The following is a 20,238-nucleotide window of genomic DNA, read 5'->3' as shown; positions in this document are numbered from 1 at the left end:
GGTCATGGAAAAAGCAAGAGAGCTCCAGAAAAACATCTATTTCTACTTTATTGACTATGCCAAAGCCTTTGACTGTGTGGATCACAACAAACAGTGGAAAATTCTTCAAGAGATGATAATACCAGACCACCTGACCTGCCTCTTGAGAAACCTGTATGCAGGTCAGGAAGCAACAGTTAGAACTGGACATGGAACAACAGACTGGTTCCAAATAGGAAAAGGAATACGTCAAGGCTGAATATTGTCATCCTGCTTATTTAACTTCTATGCAGAGTACATCATGAGAAACGCTGGACTGGAAGAAGCACAAGCTGGAATCAAGATTGCCGGGAGAAATATCAATCACCTCAGATATGCAGATGACACCACCCTTATGGCAGAAAGTGAAGAGGAGCTAAAAAGCCTCTTGATGAAAGTGAAAGTGGAGAGTGAAAAAGTTGGCTTAAAGCTCAACATTCAGAAAACTATGATCATGGCATCTGGTCCCATCACTTCATGGGAAATAGATGGGGAAAGAGTGGAAACAGTGTCAGACTTTATTTTTTTGGGCTCCAAAGTCACTGCTATGGTGACTGCAGCCATGAAATTAAAAGACGCTTACTCCTTGGAAGAAAAGTGATGACCAACCTAGATAGCATATTCAAAAGCAGAGACATTACTTTGCCGACTAAGGTCCGTCTAGTCAAGGCTATGGTTTTTTCAGTGATCATGTATGGATGTGAGAGCTGGACTGTGAAGAAGGCTGAGTGCTGAAGAACTGATGCTTTTGAAGTGTGATGTTGGAGAAGACTCTTGAGAGTCCCTTGGACTGCAAGGAGATCCAACCAGTCCATTCTGAAGGAGATCAACCCTGAGATTTCTTCTGAAGGAATGATGCTAAAGCTGAAAATCCAGTACCTTGGCCACCTCATGCGAAGAGTTGACTCATTGGAAAAGACTCTGATGCTGGGAGGGATTGGAGGCAGGAGGAGAAGGAGACGACAGAGGATGAGATGGCTGGATGGCATCACAGACTCGATGGACGTGAGTCTGAGTGAACTCCAGGAGATGGTGATGGACAGGGAGGCCTGGTGTGCTGCGATTCATGGGGTCATAAATAGTCAGACACGACTGAGCAACTGAACTGAACTGAACTGAATAAAAATCCAGACAACCCAATTTAAAAATGGGCAAAAGTTCTGAACAGACATCTCATCAAAGAAGATATACAGATGATAAATAAGCATATGAAAAGATGCTCAACATCGTATGTCATTAGGGAATTGTAAATTAAAACAACGGATTACTACTACATACATATTAAAACAGGCCTTCCCTGGTGGGTCAGTTGGTAAAGAATCTGCCTGCAACGCAGGAGACCCAGATTTGATCCCAGGGTTGTTAAGATCCCCTGGAGAAGGAAATGGCAACCCACTGCAGTATTCTTACCTTGAGAACCCCATGGAGAGAGGAGCCCAGTACATGGAGTTGCAAAGAATCAGACACGACTGAGCAACTAACACATATTAGAATGTCTAAAATCCTAAACACTGACAACACCAAATGCTGACTAGCATGTGGAGCAACAGGAACTCTCATTCATTGACTGTAGGAATGTGCTTCTAACAATTTTGGAAAATTTTTTACAAAGCAAAACATAGTTTTACCATACAATCCATGTTTTCCTAGGTGTTTACTCAAATGAATTCCACATAAAAACTAGTACTGCAGATGGTGACTGCAAATGGTGGCAGTAGCCATGAAATCAAAAGACATTTTCTTCTTGGCAGGAAAGCTATGACAAACCTAGACAGGGTGTTGAAAAGCAGAGATACTACTTTGCTAACAAAGGTCAATATACATAAGGCCATGGTCTTCCCAGTGGTCACGTACAGTTGTGAGAGCTGGACTGTAAAGAAGGCAGAATGCCGAAGAACTGATGCCTTCAAACTGTGGTGCTGGAGAAGACTCCTTAGAGTCTCTTGGACAGCAAGGAGATCAAACCAGCCAATTTAAGGGAAATCAACACTGAGTATTCATTGGAAGGACTGATACTGAAACTCCAGTATTCTGGTCATCTGATGTGAACAGCTGACTCACTGGAAAAGTCCCTGGTGCTGGGAAAGATTGAGGGCAGAAGGAGAAGAGGGCTTCAGAGGATGAGATGGCTGGATGGCATCATTGATGTAGTAGACATGAACTTGGGCAAACTTTAGGAGATGGTGAGGGACAGAGAGGCCTAATGTGCTGCAGTCCATGGGGTTGCAAAGAATCAGACACTACTGGGTGACTGAACAACAGCGACAAACACTAGTATAGGAATGCTCGTAGCAGTTTTTTTTTTCATATTTGCCAAATTTTAGAAGCGACCAACATGTCCTTCAGAAGATGAGTGGATAAATAAACTTTGGTACATTCATACATTGGAATATTATTCAGTAGAAAAATGAAATGCACTATCAAGCCAGGAAAAGGCTTGGAGAAACCTTAAGTGCTTATTGTTAAGTGAAAAGGCCAGTCTGAAAAGTCTGTAAACGATATGATTCCAAATACATGACATTCTGGAAAGGCAAATCTATAGACACTTTAAAAAAAACAACCACCAGTGGTTGTCAGGGGTTTGGGGAATGGTGGTGATTGAAAAGGAAAGGGTAAATTACTGAAGCACAGGGTATATTTAGGGCAATGAAACTACTCTTTATGATACTGTGATGATAGGTACATGACATGCATTTGTCAAACTGACAGACCTATACATCTCAAAGAGTGAACCTTAATGTAAATTGTAAATTTTAAAACAGACAAATAAATATCAGTTGGTAATATTTCTGTGAGTCTGTTTCTGGGTTCTCTATACTGTTGTGTTGAGCTATGTATTTACCTCTCTAATACCACACAGTCTTGATTTATTATAGCTTTATAAAGTCTTAAAATAGGGTAGATTGTTTCTATTTTATTCTTTTAAAAATTTGTTTTAGCTATTCTAGTTCCTTTCCCTTTACATTAAACGTTTAGAATAATCTTTATCCGTAAAAAATCTTGCTGGGATTTTGATAGTAATTACATTAACTCCATTTGGGAGGAATTAAAATCTTTATGATATTGAGTCTTCCAGACTTTGAACATGGAATTTCTCTCCATTTATTTAGGTCTTTAAACAAATTATTTATTTTTGGCTGGGTCTTCATTGCTGTGCAGGATTTTTTCTAGTTGTGGCAAGTAAGGGCTACTCTAGTTGTGGTGTGCAGGTTTCTCATTGTAGTGGCTTCTCTTTTTGTGGAGCATGGACTCTAGTGTGCACAGACTTCAGTAGTTGTGGTTGCTGCGAAGTCGCTTCAGTCGTGTCCAACTCTGTGCGACCCCACAGACGGCAGCCCACCAGGCACCCCGTCCCTGGGATTCTCCAGGCAAGAACTCTGGAGTGGGTTGCCATTTCCTTCTCCAATGCATGAAAGTGAAAAGTGAAAGTGAAGTCGCTCAGTCATGTCCGACTCTTAGTGACCCCATGGACATAGCTTACCAGGCTCCTCCATCCATGGGATTTTCCAGGCAAGAGTATTGGAGTGGGGTGCCATCGCCTTCCCCTAGCAATAGGTCCTAGGCAGTACCAAAATAGCAAAAATTCTTTAAAGTGCTACACCTGCCAAAAATTTAATGGAAATCAAAAGTAGAAGCCTATCACAACCTCAAAGTCTTAAAATAATCAAAACATAGCATGATGACAGTAAACTTTGTAGGTTCAGTAGTTGTGGTTTCTGGGCTCAAAAGCACAGGCTCAGTAGTGGTGGTGCACAGGCTTAGTTGCTCTGCAGCATGTGAAATCTTCCTGGATCAGGGATTGAACTCATGTCTCCTGCATTGGCAGGCAGATTCTGAACCACTGAGCCACAGTATTGCTGAACACAACATTCGGCTGAACTTCAAGTCTGTTGTTGATGAAGTCCCTCAGCTTTTGTTTGTCTTAGGAAGTCTTTTATTTCTTCTTCGTATCTGAATGATAACTTTGCTGGATAAGGTATTCTTGGTTGGCAATTTTTTTCTTTCAATTATTCTGAATATATCATTTCATTCTCTCCTAGCCTGTAGGGTCTCTGCTGAGAAATCATTTGATGTCCTAACGGGAATTCCTTTGAATGTTACCATCTTTTTTACCCTTGCTGTTTTTAGGATTCTCTTTTTGTTTTTGTATTTTGACAGTTTCATTATAACGTATCTTGAAGAAGGTTGCTTTGCATTGCATGAGATAATGAGGATCTATTAGCCTTGTGAACCTAGTTGTCCAGTTTTCTCCACAAATTTGGGAATTTCTCAGCTATTATTTCTTAAATATTCTGCCCACATTTTTCCTTTTGATAGTTCAGTTATTCTAATAATTGAACAATGTTACTGTCATAAAGATTACATATGCTTTCTTTCCTCTTTCTCCAGTATTCTCTTCTGACTATCTTATAGAAAACTTACTCTATCTTCTGTTTGGTCCATTCTGCTGTAGATGCTCTCTATTGCATTTTTTCATTTCATTCATTGGATTCTTCAGCTCCAGAATTTCTGTTTGTTTCTCTTTTATGATTTCTCCCTCTTTGTTAAGTTTCTCATTTTGTTTAGGTATTACTTTTCCTGACTTCATTGAATTATCTTTTTGCATTTTTCTTGTAGCTAATTGAGCTTCCTTAAAATAGTTATTTCAAATTTTTTCATAGATTGCAAAATTCTGTATCTCTGTATTCAGTTACGCAGGATTATTGTCATTTGGTGATGATATGTTTGCTTGATTCTTCATGTTCCTTGGACTTTTGTGTTGCTGCTTTTGCATTTGGAGTAGCAGACACCTCAAATATTTACTAGTTGCCTTCAGGTAGGATATACTGTTTTTTAGTCCTATTATATGTGGGGTTTTCTCCAATCTTGAATGGATACACCTGCTTCCCATTTCTTGCTCATCCTTGTGGGAGAATTCTTAAGCTTTTATGCTTTCTTTAATTTTCACATCTCTCAAGGCCAATTGCTGGAAACCTCTTTTATTTTCCAGAAGGTGGTGCTATATGGCTTAAGTATGCACCTTAAGCCATACAGACCCTGGTCTGATTATCTGAGTGCATTCCACTGGCTCTCAGTCTCACTGCCATATTTGGGAGTGTGCAGAAGGAGCTGCCTTCAGGGGTGGGTGGTGTGGGTATAACACTTGTGATGTTGGGGTGCCTGTGGATCAGATGCAGAGATCATTAGGTGAGGTTCTCCTAGTAGCTCCTGGGTGGGTTAAATGCAAATAGCAGGAACCATGTCTCTTTAATGCCCTTTAATATTTTTATTTGCCTCTTTCATAGTCTTTTCCTACCTCCAGACATGGAAGTCTGACCTCAATACTCTGGGTACTAAAAAACAGATTTCTCCAGCAGTGTCTGCACAGCTGGAGTAGCCAAGCACTCACCTTCCCCAACCTTATCACCTTGAGAGAGGGATAGCACTGGCAAAGTTCTAGTTACTCTTTCTGTTGCATCTAGTTTATTTTTTGTTTTCTTTGTTTTGTTTTTGCTCCAGTGGAGTGCTAAAAATTTCCCCTCAAGAAGGCTGGATTCTACAAATACTCTATTATCTGGCAGTGACTTCCACATGAACTCTCTTTGAGTTTTCCCCAACTATAGCTAAGAGAGGTTGGGACTAGTTTGCTGGCTCCATTTCCCAGCCCTTATTGAGTCCTCTCTGACTATTAGCTGATACACAGATACGAGAGACTGCTTCCAAGTCTCTTGGCATATAGTGTTGGAGATCTCACAACTCCCAGTGCTGTGTGCTTAGTCACTCAGTTGTGTCTGCCTCTTTGCGACCCCATGGACTGTAGCTTGCCAGACTTCTCTGTCCATTCTCCAGGTAAGAATATTGGAGTGGGTTGCCATGCCCTCCTCCAGGAGATCTTCCCAACCCAGGGGTTGAACCCAGGCCTCCCACATTGCAGACAGATTCTTTACAGTCTGAGCTACTTGGGAAGCCCCACAACTCTCAGAGGTACCTTCATTTTTGGATGGATGCTGATTTTTAGTTGCTAAAAGCAGGAGCAAAAAGGAACAACATCTTATGCTACCATGATGCTGATGTCCCTCTCAGGAAAAGTTCTTTTGACCTTGAGTTAGGCGAAGATTTCTTAAAATGTCAGCCAAGAAGTGAACAATTAGAACTTTGATATAAATGCTAGTGGGAATAACTATAAACAAACTGATGAATTTCAAAATGATATAATCAATTATATCTCTGTATATTTTGACCCAATAATTCCACTCCTAGGTATTTATCCAAGAGAAATTCAAAAGAACGTCCACACATTCTTGTATAAAAAGGTTCACTGCAGCTATAGTCACAATAGCAAAAAAGCTGAAAAAGCTAAAATATTATTCAAAGAAGAATGGACAAATTGTGGTATAGTCATACAATCAAATACTTCTTGGCATTAAAAAGAAATAAACTGCTACTGCTGCTGCTGCTGCTGCTAAGTCACTTCAGTCGTGTCCGACTCTGTGCGACCCTAGAGATGGCAGTCCACCAGGCTCCCCCGTCCCTGGGATTCTCCAGGCAAGAACACTGGAGTGGGTTGCCATTTCCTTCTCCAATGCACAAAAGTGAAAAGTCAAAGTGAAGTTGCGCAGTCGTGTCTGACCCTCAGCGACCCCATGGACTGCAGTCTTCCAGGCTCCTCCATCCATGGGATTTTCCAGGCAAGAGTATTGGAGTGGGGTGCAATTGAACTACTGATACATAATAATATAACAAATCTCACAAATATAATGCTCAACATAGATACATGTTACATAAGCCCATTTATATGATGTTCTAGAACAGGAAAACCAATCTAGGGTGAAAAATATTAAAACAGTGGTTGGCTCTTGGCAGGTGGGGGACCTGACAAAAAGCCACCTGAGAGAAATTTCTGGAGACTTGAAAATATTCTGTATCATGATACCCATGGATTACACTATAGTATTACTATTGATACATTTAACAGTGTTCTTACTGTTGTTGTTTAGTCAATTAAACTCTTCTGTGACCCCAAGGACTATAGCCTTGTAGGCACTGGAGCGGTGGCTGTGTGGCGCTGAAGCGGCAGCTACATGGTGCTGGAGCAACTTTGAGGAGATACCCCCATGTCCAACGGCAGAGGAGATGCCCCAGCAAAACGATAGGAGGGGCAAAATCATGTTTAGAATCAAACCCCATAACCGCCAGAGACACTCATAGGGCTCAAACAAACTTTGTGCGCACCAGGACCCAGAGACCCCCACAGAGACAGAACTGTGTTTAAGTGTCTCCTGTGGAGATACGGTTCAACAGTGGGCTGCTTCAGGGCAAGGGCTCTGGGTGCAGCAGACTTGGGTTTGGCATAAACCTTCTTGGAGGAGGTCGCCATTAACCCCACCATAGTCCGTCTAGTCAAGGCTATGGTTTTTCCTGTGGTCATGTATGGATGTGAGAGTTGGACTGTGAAGAAGGCTGAGCGCTGAAGAATTGATGCTTTTGAACTGTGGTGTTGGAGAAGACTCTTACGAGTCCCTTGCACTGCAAGGAGATCCAACCAGTCCATTCTGAAGGAGATCAACCCTGGGATTTCTTTGGAAGGAATGATGCTAAAGCTGAGTCTCCAGTACTTTGGCCATCTCTTGAGAAGAGTTGACTCATTGGAAAAGACTCTGATGCTGGGAGGGATTGGGGGCAGGATGAGAAGGGGATCACCGAGGATGAGATGGCTGGATGGCATCACGGACTTGATGGACGTGAGTCTGAGTGAACTCCAGGAGATGGTGATGGACAGGGAGGCCTGGCGTGCTGTGGTTCATGGGGTCGCAAAGAGTTGGACATGACTGAGCGACTGAACTAAACTGAACTGAGAGCCACCAGAACTTACACAGGACTGGGGAAACAGACACTTGGAGGGCACAAACAAAACCTTGTGTGCACCAGGACCCAGGAGAAAGGAGCAGTGACCCCATGTGAGACTGACCCAGACTTGCCCATGAGTGTCCAGGAGTCTCTGGCAGAGGCGTGGGTTGGCCATGGCCTGCTACAGGGTTGGGGGCACTGAATGTAGCAGTGCATGCATGGGACCTTTTGAAGGAGGTCGCCATTATCTTCATTACCTCCACCATAGTTTGGCCTCAAGTCAAATAACAGGGAGGAAACACAGCCCCTCACATCAATAGAAAATTGGATTAAAGATTTATGAGCATGCCCCACCCATAAGAACAAGACCCAGTTTCCCCCTCAGTCAGTCTCTCCCATCAGGAAGCATCTATAAGGCTCTTATCCTTCTCCATCAGAGGGCAGACAGAATGAAAAGAATGAAAACCACAATCACAGAAAACTAACCAATCTGATCACATGGACCACAGCCTTGTCTAACTCAGTGAAACCATGAGCCATGCCATGTAGGGCTACCCAAGACTGACGGGTCATGGTGGAGAGTTCTGACAAAACGTGGTCCACTGGAGAAGGGAATTCCAGAAAAACATCTACTTCTGCTTTATTGACTATACTAAAGCCTTTGTCTGTGTGGATCTCCTCAAACTGTGAAAAATTCTGAAAGAGATGGGAATACCAGACCACCTGACTTGCCTCCTGAAAAATCTGTATGCAGGTCAAGAAGCAACAGTTAGAACTGGACATGGAAAAACAGACTGGTTCCAAATCGGGAAAGGAGTATGTCAAGACTATATATTGTCACCCTGCTTATTTAACTTCTATGCAGAGTACATCATGAGAAATGCTGGACTGGATGAAGCACAAGCTGGAATCAAGATTGCCAGGAGAAATATCAATAACCTTAGATATGCAGATGATACCACGCTTATAGCAGAAAGTGAAGATCTGAAAAGCCTCTTGATGAAAGTGAAAGAGGACAGTGAAAAAGTTGGCTTAAAACTCAACATTCAGAAAACTAAGATCATGGCATCCAGTCCCATCACTTCATGGCAAATAGATGGGGAAACAGTGGAAACAGTGAGATACTTTATTTTGGGGGGCTCCCAAATCACCATAGATGGTGACTGCAGCCATGAAATTAAAAGATGCTTGCTCCTTGGAAGAAAAGTTATGACCAATGTAGATAGCATATTCAAAAGCACAGACATTACTTTGCCAACAAAGGTCCATCTAGTAAAGCTATGGTTTTTCCAGTAGTCATGTATGGATGTGAGAGTTGGACTATAAAGAAAGCTGAGCACCAAAGAATTGATGCTTTTGAAGTGTGGTGTTGGAGAAGACTTGAGAGTCCCTTGGACAGCAAGGAGATCCAACCAGTCCATCCTAAAGGAAACTGGTCCTGAATATTCATTGGAAGTACTGATGGTGAAGCTGAGACTCCAATACTTTGGCCACCTGATGTGAAGAACTGACTCATTTGAAAAGACCCTGATGCTGGGAAAGATTGAAGGCAGGAGGAGAAGGGGATGATAGATGATGAGCTGGTTGGATGGCATCACTGACTCAATGGACATGAGTTTGAGTAAGTGGAGTTGGTGATAGACAGGGAGGCCTGGTGTGCTGCAGTCCATGGGGTCACAAAGAGTCAGACATGACTGAGCGACTGAACTGAACTGTGCTTTCCATCATACCATAACCACTTCTACTTGAGCCTAAGCGTTGGTTAGTTTGGAGAAAAGAGACTAGTTTAGAGACTATTGGAGATAGTAATCAGGATAAGCAGTAAGGTGAGCCTAAATTGAAGTAGTAGTTGTAGAATTTAAAAATGACATGGCCCACAACTTGTATTTTTACCATTCCCTTTACTATTTTTCTATCACTTTGCCTTGGTTTTATCATAGGAGCTTTTTACTATGTATTATAATTATCTGTTTACATGTCTCTCTCTTTTTAGATTATAATATACTCAAGGACTTTGTCTAATTTTGCATCTTTATTGCTCAACTTTATCACATTGTTCAGAAGGTGTTATTTGATTGTTTGCTTGACAGAGTGAATGAGTAGATAGGTTATAGACCATTTTTGGAGAATTTTGTAAACTGTGTATGTAAGAGGCACGGAAGAGAACAGGTTGTAGAATATACGACCAGAGCTTAATACTGAATGACCAGCCTGTTTTCTTTAATAGGGTCTGAAAAATCAGAGGAGCATAATTTTAGGGGGAAAGATGAAGAATTCAGTTTAGAACATTTTAAGTGACTTCCTCAGGAGATGTTCATCAGGCAGTTGCAAATGTAGACCTAGAGCCTAGAAGATTTTGAGAGATATACTTTTGGGTGTTCCAGCAGAAAGTAACCATTAAAATTACCTGACACTATCCTAGTTCTCACCATCACTTCTCTTCTATAAATAGCTTTCAACAACTAATCTCTCTGCTTCTGTTCCAGCCTCTCAATTCATTCTCTACATTCTCCAGAATGATCTTCTTAAAATGTACATCTAATTATGATATTGACTTATTTAAAATAATCTTTGAATGATTCTTCCTTGTTTTCAGAAAACAATCAATAGTATTTACCTGTTATGTTTATAATCTCATCCCTTGCTGCCTCTTTGGGTACATCTCTCCATCCTCTTCTTTATACTCTACCCTTCAGCCCTCATAGCTCAGCTGGTAAAGAATCCACCTGCAGTGCAGGAGACCCCAGTTCAGTTCCTGGGTTGGAAAGATCCCCTGGAGAAGCTATAGGCCACCCACTCCAGTATTCTTGGGCTTCCCTGTTGGCTTAGATGGTAAAGAATCCACCCGCAATGTGGGAGACCTGGGTTCAATCCCTGGCTTGGGAAGATCCCTGGAGAGGGGGCATGGCAACCCACTCCAGTATTCTTGCCCAGAGAATCTGCTTGGACAGAGGAGCCTGGCAGGCTACAGTCCCTAGGGTTGCAAAGAGTCAGACATGACTGAGCTAGTAAGCACTTCAGCCGTAATAAACTGCTCAAAGTCCCATGTAGAGGCCTCCATTATAGAACAGATGGTGGAGGTGGTGGGGATACTACTACTAATAGCAATATTTTTTTCAACAAATGTCAAGATTCTGCCAGTTCTCATTTTAAGCAATTTATATATAATAATAGCTAAAACTTAATATAGCACATACCATATCACAGCAAAGAGGTTAACACTTTGCCACATCAACCAGGGAGGGGTATCTTCTTAGGTTCAATTAAACATTCAGACTCAAGACTAGTAGGCAAAGAAAAAGACTGTAATAGACTATACTTCACATTAGTCTGGGCTTCCCTAACAGCTCAGTTGGTAAAGAATCCGCCTGCAATGCAGGAGACCCCGTTTTGATTCCTGGGTCAGAAGATTTGCTGGAGAAGGGATAGGCTACCCACTCCAGTATTCTTAGGCTGCCCTTGTGGCTCAGCTGGTAAAGAATCCACCTGCAATGTGGGAGACCTGGGTTCAGTCCCTGCATTGGGAAGATCCCCTGGAGAAGGGAAAGGCTACCCACTCCAGTATTCTGGCCTGGAGAATTCCATGGACTCTATAGTCCATGGGGTCGCAAAGAGTCGGACACAACTGAGTGACTTTCACTCACTCACTCACGCACTGACATTAGTCTACTCAAAAGGATATAGGACATTTCAAAACCTAACTATGAAGCTACAGTAGTCAAAACAGTGTGGTATTGGCATACAGACAGACATACAGACCAATGGAATAGAGTATAGAACCCAGAAAGAAACCTTCATATATGTGGTCAAATGATTTTTGACAGGGATGCCAAGACCATTCAGTGGGGAAAGGACAGTCTTCAACTATTGGTGCTGGGAAAATTGGATGTCCACATGCAGAAGTAGGAAGTTGGACTGTTAACTAATACCATATACAAAAATTGATTCAAAAATAGATCAAGGACCTAAATATAATACCTAAAACAATAAAAGGGCTTCCCTGGTGGCTCAGATGGTAAAGCATCTGCCTGCAATGAGGGAGACCTGGGTTCAATCCCTGGGTTGGGAAGATCCCCTGGAGAAGGAAATGGCAACCCTCTCCAGTACTCTTGCCTGGAAAATTCCATGGATGGAGGAGCCTGTGGTAGGCTACAATCCATGGGGGTGCAAAGAGCTGGACTCAACTGAGTGACTTCACTTTCTTTCTTCTAAAACACAATAAAACTCTTAGAAGAAATCATACAACAAAAGCTCTGTGGCAGTGTATTTGGCAGTGATCTCTTTGATATGATACCAAAGGCACAGTTAATAAAAGAAATTGGATTTCATGAAAATTAAACATTTTGTACATCAAATGACACTATCCATAAAGTAAAAAGGCAATGCACATAATGGGAAAAATATTTATATATCATATATCTGATAAGGAATTAATATCTAGAATATGTAAAGAACTCCTAAAACTCAACAACAAAAGAGCAAACAACTTCATTCAAAAATAGGCTAAAGACTTAATAGACATTTCTCCAAAGAATATATACAAATAGTTAATAAGCACATTAAAAACAAAGCTCAGCATCTCTAATCATTAGGGAAATGAATGCAAATCAAAACTCTCTTGAAATAGCACCTCATACCCAGTAGGATGGCTATTACTTTAAGAAACAAAACCCAGAAAAAACAATGAGGATATGGAGAAATTGGGACACTTGTATACTTCCAGTAGGAATGCAAAATGGTACAGCTGCTATGGAAAACAGTATGGAGGTTCCTTTAAATTATTAAAAATTGAATTACCATATGGCTGAGCAGTTCCATTTCTGGGTGACATATACCCCAAAGAATTGAAAGTAGGGTCTCAAAGAAATATTGTTCACCCTTATTCATAGCAGCATCATTCGCTATAGCTAAAATGCAAAAGAGGGACTTCCCTAGCAGTCCTGTGGTTAAGGCTGTGCTTCCACTGCAAGGAGCACAGGTTTGACCCTTGGTTGGGTAACTAAGATCCTGTATGCTGTGTGACTTGGCCAAAAAAAGAAAAAATGATGGATGAGTGGATAAACAAAATGTGGTAATACAGAAAATGGAATGCTATTCATACTTAAAAAGGAAGATAATTCTACAGTATGCTATAATATGAATTAATCTTGAGGACATTGCATGTGTGCTAAATCTCTTCAGTCGTGTCCAACTCTTTGAGACTCTGTGGACTGTAGTCTGCAGGCTCCTCTGTCCATGGGATTCTCCAGGCAAGAATACTGGAGTGGGTTGCCATGCCCTCCTCCAGGGGATCTTCTTGACCCAGGGATCAAATCCATATTTGATTAAACCCATCTTATGTCTCCTGCATTGGCAGGTGGGTTCTTTACCACTAGCGTCACCTGGAAGCCAGTATGCTATAGTATGAATGAACCTTGAGGACATTATGCTAAATGAAATAAGCCAGTCCCCAAAAGACAAATACTGTTTGATTCCACTTACATGAGGCACTTAGAGTAGTTATAATCATAGAGACACAAAGCAGCATGGCAGTTGCCAGGGGCTTGGAGGAGAGAAGAATGGAGAGTTATTTTACAAGATGTAGTGAGTTATGAGGATAAATGGTGGTAATGTCTGTGCAACAATGTGAAATGTATTTAATACCACTGAAATGCACACATAAAAATGGCTAATATGAAATGGTATGTGTATTTTAGCACACTTAAAAGGAAACAAAGTATATAGGATAGGATCCAAAGCTTGCCAGCAAGACAGCATCAGGCATTCTTCTTCCATTAGTTTGTAGCATTTTATAGCTGTTCAGAAGCTATTTTTTACCCTCATTCTTCTAAGTGATGCTCAAATATAAGGAAATGAGATCCATATTGAACTGGTCTAGTAGGTGCCCTGACTTAAAAGGCTTATGTCCCAAAAGAGTCAGTATCTCTTATAGAATTTCCATAGGCATAGTAAGCAGGGTTCCCACAAGGGCTGTGCCAAGTTAAAAAAGTCACCACTCAAGGGAGCCCAAAGATTTGGCATCAATTAGGTATTTATAATTCTTCCAGTTCTAACTAATCAGGTGTCATTTTTAGCCATAATGTTGCTTAGGAACATAGTTGATATTCTACTTTTATCAGGTTTTCAGGGGAACGTAGTTAAAATTTTAATCAAAGGTCAAAGTCTCATGAAGAAAGTTACTTTTGTTAACCCTTTAACCACATACATATTAATCCATTTATACCTCACTGCAGGCTTCTTTGGTGGGTTAGCAGTAAAGAATCCATGGTTCGATCCCCAGGTCAGGAAGATCCTCTGGAAGAGGGCATGGCAACCCACTCAAGTATTCTTGCTGGGAAAATCGCATGGAAAGAGAAGCCTGGTGGTGTACAGTCCATGGGGTTGAAAAGAGTCAGACATGACTGAAATGACTGAGAAAACATAAATATCTCACTACAACAAAATAGTGTTATTATCCCTTTTTACAGATGAGGAAACTGAAGTGCAGAGAGGTAATTTACTCAAGGTCACACAACTATTAAAAGATGTTAGAACATGAACCCAGGCAGTTTGACTCCAGCATGTACACTCTTAATCATTGTGTTAGGCAGAATAGTAGCTTTCCAAAGATGTCTACATCTCAGTCATCTGGAATCTATGACTATGTTATGAGATAAGGAGGAATTAAGATTATAGAGAGGATTAAATTTACTAATCAGCTGGCCTTGAGTTGAGGAGGTTATCTTGGTTTATCCAGGTAGTCCCAGTGCAGCCACAGTTCAGTTCAGTTCAGTTCAGTTGCTCAGTTGTGTCTGACTCTTTGTGCAGCCACAGTAGTCCTTATAAGAGAAAGAAGGAGGCAGGAGATTCAGTGTCAGATTGATACAGTGGAGATGCAGCCCTTACTAAGGCTGAATTTGGAGGAAGGGGCCACCAGCCAAGGAAAAGCTGGAAAAGGCAAGAAAATAGATTTTTTTCCTATAGCCTCCAGAAGGGATGTAGCCTTGCAGACACTTTTTTTGGCTGTGCCGAGTGGCATGTGGGATCTTAGTTCCCCAACCAGGGATCAAACTCACGTTCCCTGCAGTGGAAGTGCCTGATTCTTAACCACTGGAATGCAAGGGAAGTCCGGTAGAAACTGATTTTAACCTAGTGAGGCCCGTTTTGGACTTCTGTTATCCAGAACTGTAAGATAATAAATCTGTGTTGTTTTAAGCCACCAAGTTTTTGGTAATTTGTTACAGCCGCAATAAGAAACTAACGTAATCACTATACTATACTGCATCTCATTTATACAATACTTCTTGCTGCCAGGCCTTCCCACAAGGCTGGTTTGCTTTTGTGTATGCCATTCTACCTCCTTTCCCTACTTCTGGCCCCCTCGTCAGTCTAGATTGTTGTTTCACCCTCGCGTTTCCATCTTACTCTGTGGTGCTTTTCATATTGCTTCTCAGGTAATATAGATCTTAGCTACCTGTCTGCCTCCTTTTCACTTTCAAGATTTAACTCAAATATCACTACTGCCTGAAAGTCTTCTCTGAACTTCAGACCCTCAGCCTGGACTAGTTATTCCTGCTCTGTTTTCTGTAATAGCATTTGCCAATTTTTTTCATAATATTTACTTTCTCAGTTATAAATGTTTACTTGTCTGCTCTCCCGCTAGAAACTGTTTCTTCTCATCTTAGTATCTTTGGTACCCAGCCTAGTACCTAGCACATTTTAAGAGCTTAAATAAAGTTTGATGAATGAATCAATGATTTATTCTATCTCTTAGAATTGCTGTTGGAATATTATATTTATCCTGAGCTTGAAAATCTTTTTTTCCTTCATTAGAGTATGAAAAATAAGAAAAATAGCTCACTATGGTGGCCATTAAAAATATGGTAATAACCCTGATGATCTGAGATTCATCTTTTTCAACATTCATTGTCTCAGACGATCATTAAGTTTTAGTGCTATTTCCCTAGATAACAGTGATTATTTTCCTTTTTCCCTTCAATTTTGCATGAGAAAAAAGTCAAATATTTTACCTGGCAGAACATTTTGCATATTGGGATTCCATGTGTGGTCTTACTTAGACCTTTGAGCCAAAGAAATTTCTTTGGCTCTTATCTTTGTGGACCTTCTAGATTTTTATCTTTCAGCTACCGCTCAGGTAAGGGTATCTCCATTCACCTTCCAGGAATCTTCACTTCTATGCCTACGAAAACATTCTGTAGCCTTCTTCTTCACTGTATTCTTGGTCTTGAGAGTCCCTACATGAACCACAGATGAACTCTTTAATCTTAACCTGGCTTATACAGGAGAAAACTTACCTGACTTGTTTGTTTCTCCTACAGGCTCCTCAGTAAGCAAGTTTGCTGACTCACAGAGGCAGCTTTTCTTGTCCTTGATGTCTATACCTTCTGAGTTCTGGTGTGCTATGATTCTGAGGCAAGGCCTGAATAAATTGAACTTTAGCTTAGATCATGATTGTTTTATAAACAAATTTAAACTCAAATTTATTAAAAAATAAATTATGTTACACAGAGCATGAGAACCCATAAAAGCACAATGCACAATTTAGATATTCCAAAGGTGATTCTGGGAATCTTTCTAAAGAAGTATACATGAGGAGGAACATTCTGTCTTGCAGTTTTGTTCCCTGCCTTTGGGGATGAAGCAGCAAAGGAGTTAAAAGCCATATAAGAATAGTGGGTGCAAGGGAAAGCTGGCCAATTTATGGGATTGTACAGTAAGAATGTAATTTTCATTCAGAAGAGTTGCTGACATTAGAGATTTTTCCAGTGAAGAATGGCTCTTGGATCCAATGGACGATGTAAATGCATTTAGAACCCTGAATGAAGGCTTAATGAGAATGCCTTCTATTTGATTGGTGTTTGTATGGAATCAGATTACTGTAGAATGTGGAAAAATGGTTTGCTCAGTTTCTAAACAAAATGAAAAGCATTGTCCTAATTGAATTTGTTTTGACATTCTTGCTGCCCTACACAGGTCAAGCTGCAAGATGGAACAAAAGAATAAAGCTAGAGGGTAATGTGAGGCCTTGACCAGAATGCTGTAAATGTTAGGAATGGTGTTCTTACTAGCATATGAAACCTTTAAATAAAGAATGTTATGAGAGATATGCATTCATCTCCATATTAAAAAGGCCATGATGGAAATAAAATGTCATGGAGTTTAGAAAAAAATGAGGATTAAGATCTCCTGAAAATTAGCCTTTTGATTGCTGCTAGAATTTGATTATATGGGCTTCTCTGGTGGTCAGACGGTAAAGAATCCACCTGCAATGCGGGAGATCCAGGTTCAATCCCTGGTTCAGGAAGGTCCCCTGGAGAAAGGAATGGCAACCCATTCCAGTATTCTTACCTGGAGAATTCCATGGACAAAAAAGCTTGGTGAGCTACAATCCATTGGGTTACAAAGAGTTGGACATGACTGAGCAATTAACATACACATATGATACTTATGCATAGACATTTTTCTTTAAACCATTTGAGGTTAGCGCTCAGCTCAAAATGAGGGGGCCTTTAGATATTGTAATAAAGGAGTTAACTGCAGTTTAGTTGGAATACTAACAGAATAATATTTTTGTAGTATTACAGTATGTTTGCTCAGTCATTCAGTCATGTCTGACTCTTTGAGACCCTATGGACTGTAGCCCACCAGGCTCCTCTGTCTATGGAATTTTCCAGGCAAGAATACTAGAAATCTCGTGTACAGAGAGGCCTGGTGGGCTATAGTCCATGGGGTCGCAAAAGAGTTGGACACAACTTAGTGACTAAACCGCTATACCACCAGACGCTGTTATAAACGCTACATATTAACTCATTTGAGTAGAATTTCAGTGTATTCTGGTGTCTTGATTAAGGCCATACAATCTTAAAGAGGAAGCCAGAAGCTTTTCCTCTTGGAAAAAGATATATGGGTAATTTTAATGCTTTAATATAAATCTGAATACTATTTTGAAGACTTTTCAGAAATAAACATCTTATCACTCAATATTGTGGTTGATCAGAAATGGCTGTGGGTATCCTTTTCCTTTTCCCATTGAAAAGCAACTCTTGTTTAGTTTTCTGTTTTTCCCCATTGATGTAGACTACTAAATGGAGTAGAGTAATTTCTGGAAATCATTTTATAATTATATATTGTCCTTTTCTCTGTTCAAATGAATAACCCAGGCAGTAGTTATTAGCCTATAACCTCCTTTTTGGCAACATGTATACCTTGGAAAACTCAGCAGTGGCCACAGGACTGGAAAAGGTCAGTTTTCATTCCAATCCCAAAGAAAGGCAATGCCAGAGAATGCTCAAACTACCGCACAATTGCACTCATCTCACATGCTAGTAAAGTAATGATCAAAATTCTCCAAGCCAGGTTTCAACAATACATGAACCGTGAACTTCCAGATGTTCAAGCTGGTTTTAGAAATGGCAGAGGAACCAGAGATCAAATTGCCGACATCTACTGGATCATGGAAAAAGCAAGAGAGTTCCAGAAAAACATCTATTTCTGCTTTATTGACTATGCCAAAGCCTTTGACTGTGTGGATCACAATACACTGTGGAAAATTCTGAAAGAGATGGAAATACCAGACCACCTGACCTGCCTCTTCAGAAACCTATAGGCAGGTCAGGAAACAACAGTTAGAACTGGACATGGAACAATAGACTGGTTCCAAATAGGAAAAGGAGTACGTCAAGGCTGAATAGTGTCACCCTGCTTATTTAACTTCTATGCAGAGTACATCATGAGAAACGCTGGGCTGGAAGAAGCACAAGCTGGAATCAAGATTGCTGGGAGAAAATCAATAAGCTCAGATATGCAGATGACACCACCCTTATGGCAGAAAGTGAAGAGGAATTCAAAAGCCTCTTGATGAAAGTGAAAGTGGAGAGTGAAAAAGTTGGCTTAAAGCTCAACATTCAGAAAACTAAGATCATGGCATCTGGTCCCATCACTTCATGGGAAATAGATGGGGAAACAGTGCAAAAAATGTCAGACTTTATTTTGGGGGGCTCCAAAATCACTGCAGATGGTGATTGCAGCCATGAAATTAAAAGACGCTTCCTCCTTGGAAGGAAAGTTATGACCAACCTAGATAACATATTAAAAAGCAGAGACATTACTTTGCCAACAAAGGTCCATCTAGTCAAGGCTATGGTTTTTCCAGTGGTCATGTATGGCTGTGAGAGTTGGACTGTGAAGAAAGCTGAGTGCCAAAGAATTGATGCTTTTGAACTGTGGTGTTGGAGAAGACTCTTGCGAGTCCCTTGGACAGCAAGGAGATCCAACCAGTCCATCCTAAAGGAGATCAATCCTGGGTGTTCATTGGAAGCACTGATACTGAAGTTGAAACTCCAATACTTTGGCCACCTCATGTGAAGAGTTGACTCATTGGAAAAGACTCTGATGTTGGGAGGTATTGGGGGCAGGAGGAAAAGAGGACGACAGAGGATGAGATGGCTGGAGGGCATCACCGACTCGATACACATGAGTTTGGGTGAACTCCGGGAGTTGGTGATTGACAGGGAGGCCTGGCGTGCTGCCATTCATGGGGTTGCAAAGAGTCGGACATGACTGAACGACTGGACTGAACTGAATACCTTTTTATGCACATTGTTTTTGCAGAGAACTGCTTAGGGATGTGCTATTTTTTTCCAACTTGTGTTCAAATCTGTGAAGTGAGAAGCAGGCATCTGATCTGCAGTTCTGAGTAGATTGGTTGTCCATCAGTATACAGGCAGCTTATTCCATAAGTCTTCTGCTCCACAGAGGGGCTGGGGTGGGGGAAATGAATTTATCATTTTTAAATGATTATGCTTTATGCATATTAGATGTTTAAATGAATTTTCCAGACAAATCCTCCTCATTTTATTTTCTTCTACATAAAATGTTTCTAAAATAACAAAAGAAAGATAATTCAATCTTTTAAAATACACACATAATCCCCTTAATAGAGATCCAAGTAGAAGAAAGAGTACTGGTAAACTAGGTAATGCAAGGGTATCTCTAAGTGAATGCCTGGGCTTGGGAAGTCTCATTTTTCTGTGACTGTGTTGCTGGCACAGATGGAGAGCAGAGACCATTGCCTGCTGAAGCTGGTGCTGAGAAGGGCCTGTGGCTGCCCTTCAGAGATTAATACAAGGAAACCCTCTTGATTTGCCAGAGGAGTCTGGGAGGGGAGCAGATGGCCACAAGAAGGGCCCTCCAGCTTACTCAGCTGCTCTCAGAAGCTTAGGGTGACCTCTCTAATACAAACAAACCAAATAGCTCTCAGGGTAATGGGGCAGCATCATTTATATTCCCAGATAACAATACTGCTCCTCACTTTGCCATCTCTCGCACCCTCATCCAGTATGTGGGTGCCATCTGCTTCTTATAAACTTATATAGGCTGGTTGGGATTGCTATT

The 20,238-nt window shown here is 41.0% G+C and overlaps 1 protein-coding gene and 1 long non-coding RNA gene across 2 annotated transcripts in view; one reads left to right on the top strand and one right to left on the bottom strand.

Moving 5' to 3' along the window:
• Nucleotides 1-20,238, top strand: part of ZSWIM5 (zinc finger SWIM-type containing 5) — a 168,633-nt gene that overhangs the window by 84,987 nt on the left and 63,408 nt on the right. The window lies entirely within an intron of this gene.
• On the bottom strand, nt 14,328-16,264 carry LOC138440689 (uncharacterized). The gene is made up of 2 exons (XR_011257090.1): nt 16,140-16,264; nt 14,328-14,663 (listed from the first exon to the last, which is right to left on the bottom strand). It is a non-coding gene; the product is annotated as an uncharacterized lncRNA (long non-coding RNA).

Source organism: Ovis canadensis, chromosome 1, assembly GCF_042477335.2.
Source record: "Ovis canadensis isolate MfBH-ARS-UI-01 breed Bighorn chromosome 1, ARS-UI_OviCan_v2, whole genome shotgun sequence".
In the NCBI taxonomy this organism is placed as follows: Eukaryota; Metazoa; Chordata; class Mammalia; order Artiodactyla; family Bovidae; genus Ovis; species Ovis canadensis.
The sequence above is the reverse complement of the archived record's forward strand: the minus strand, read 5'-3'. Positions and strand labels throughout refer to the sequence as shown.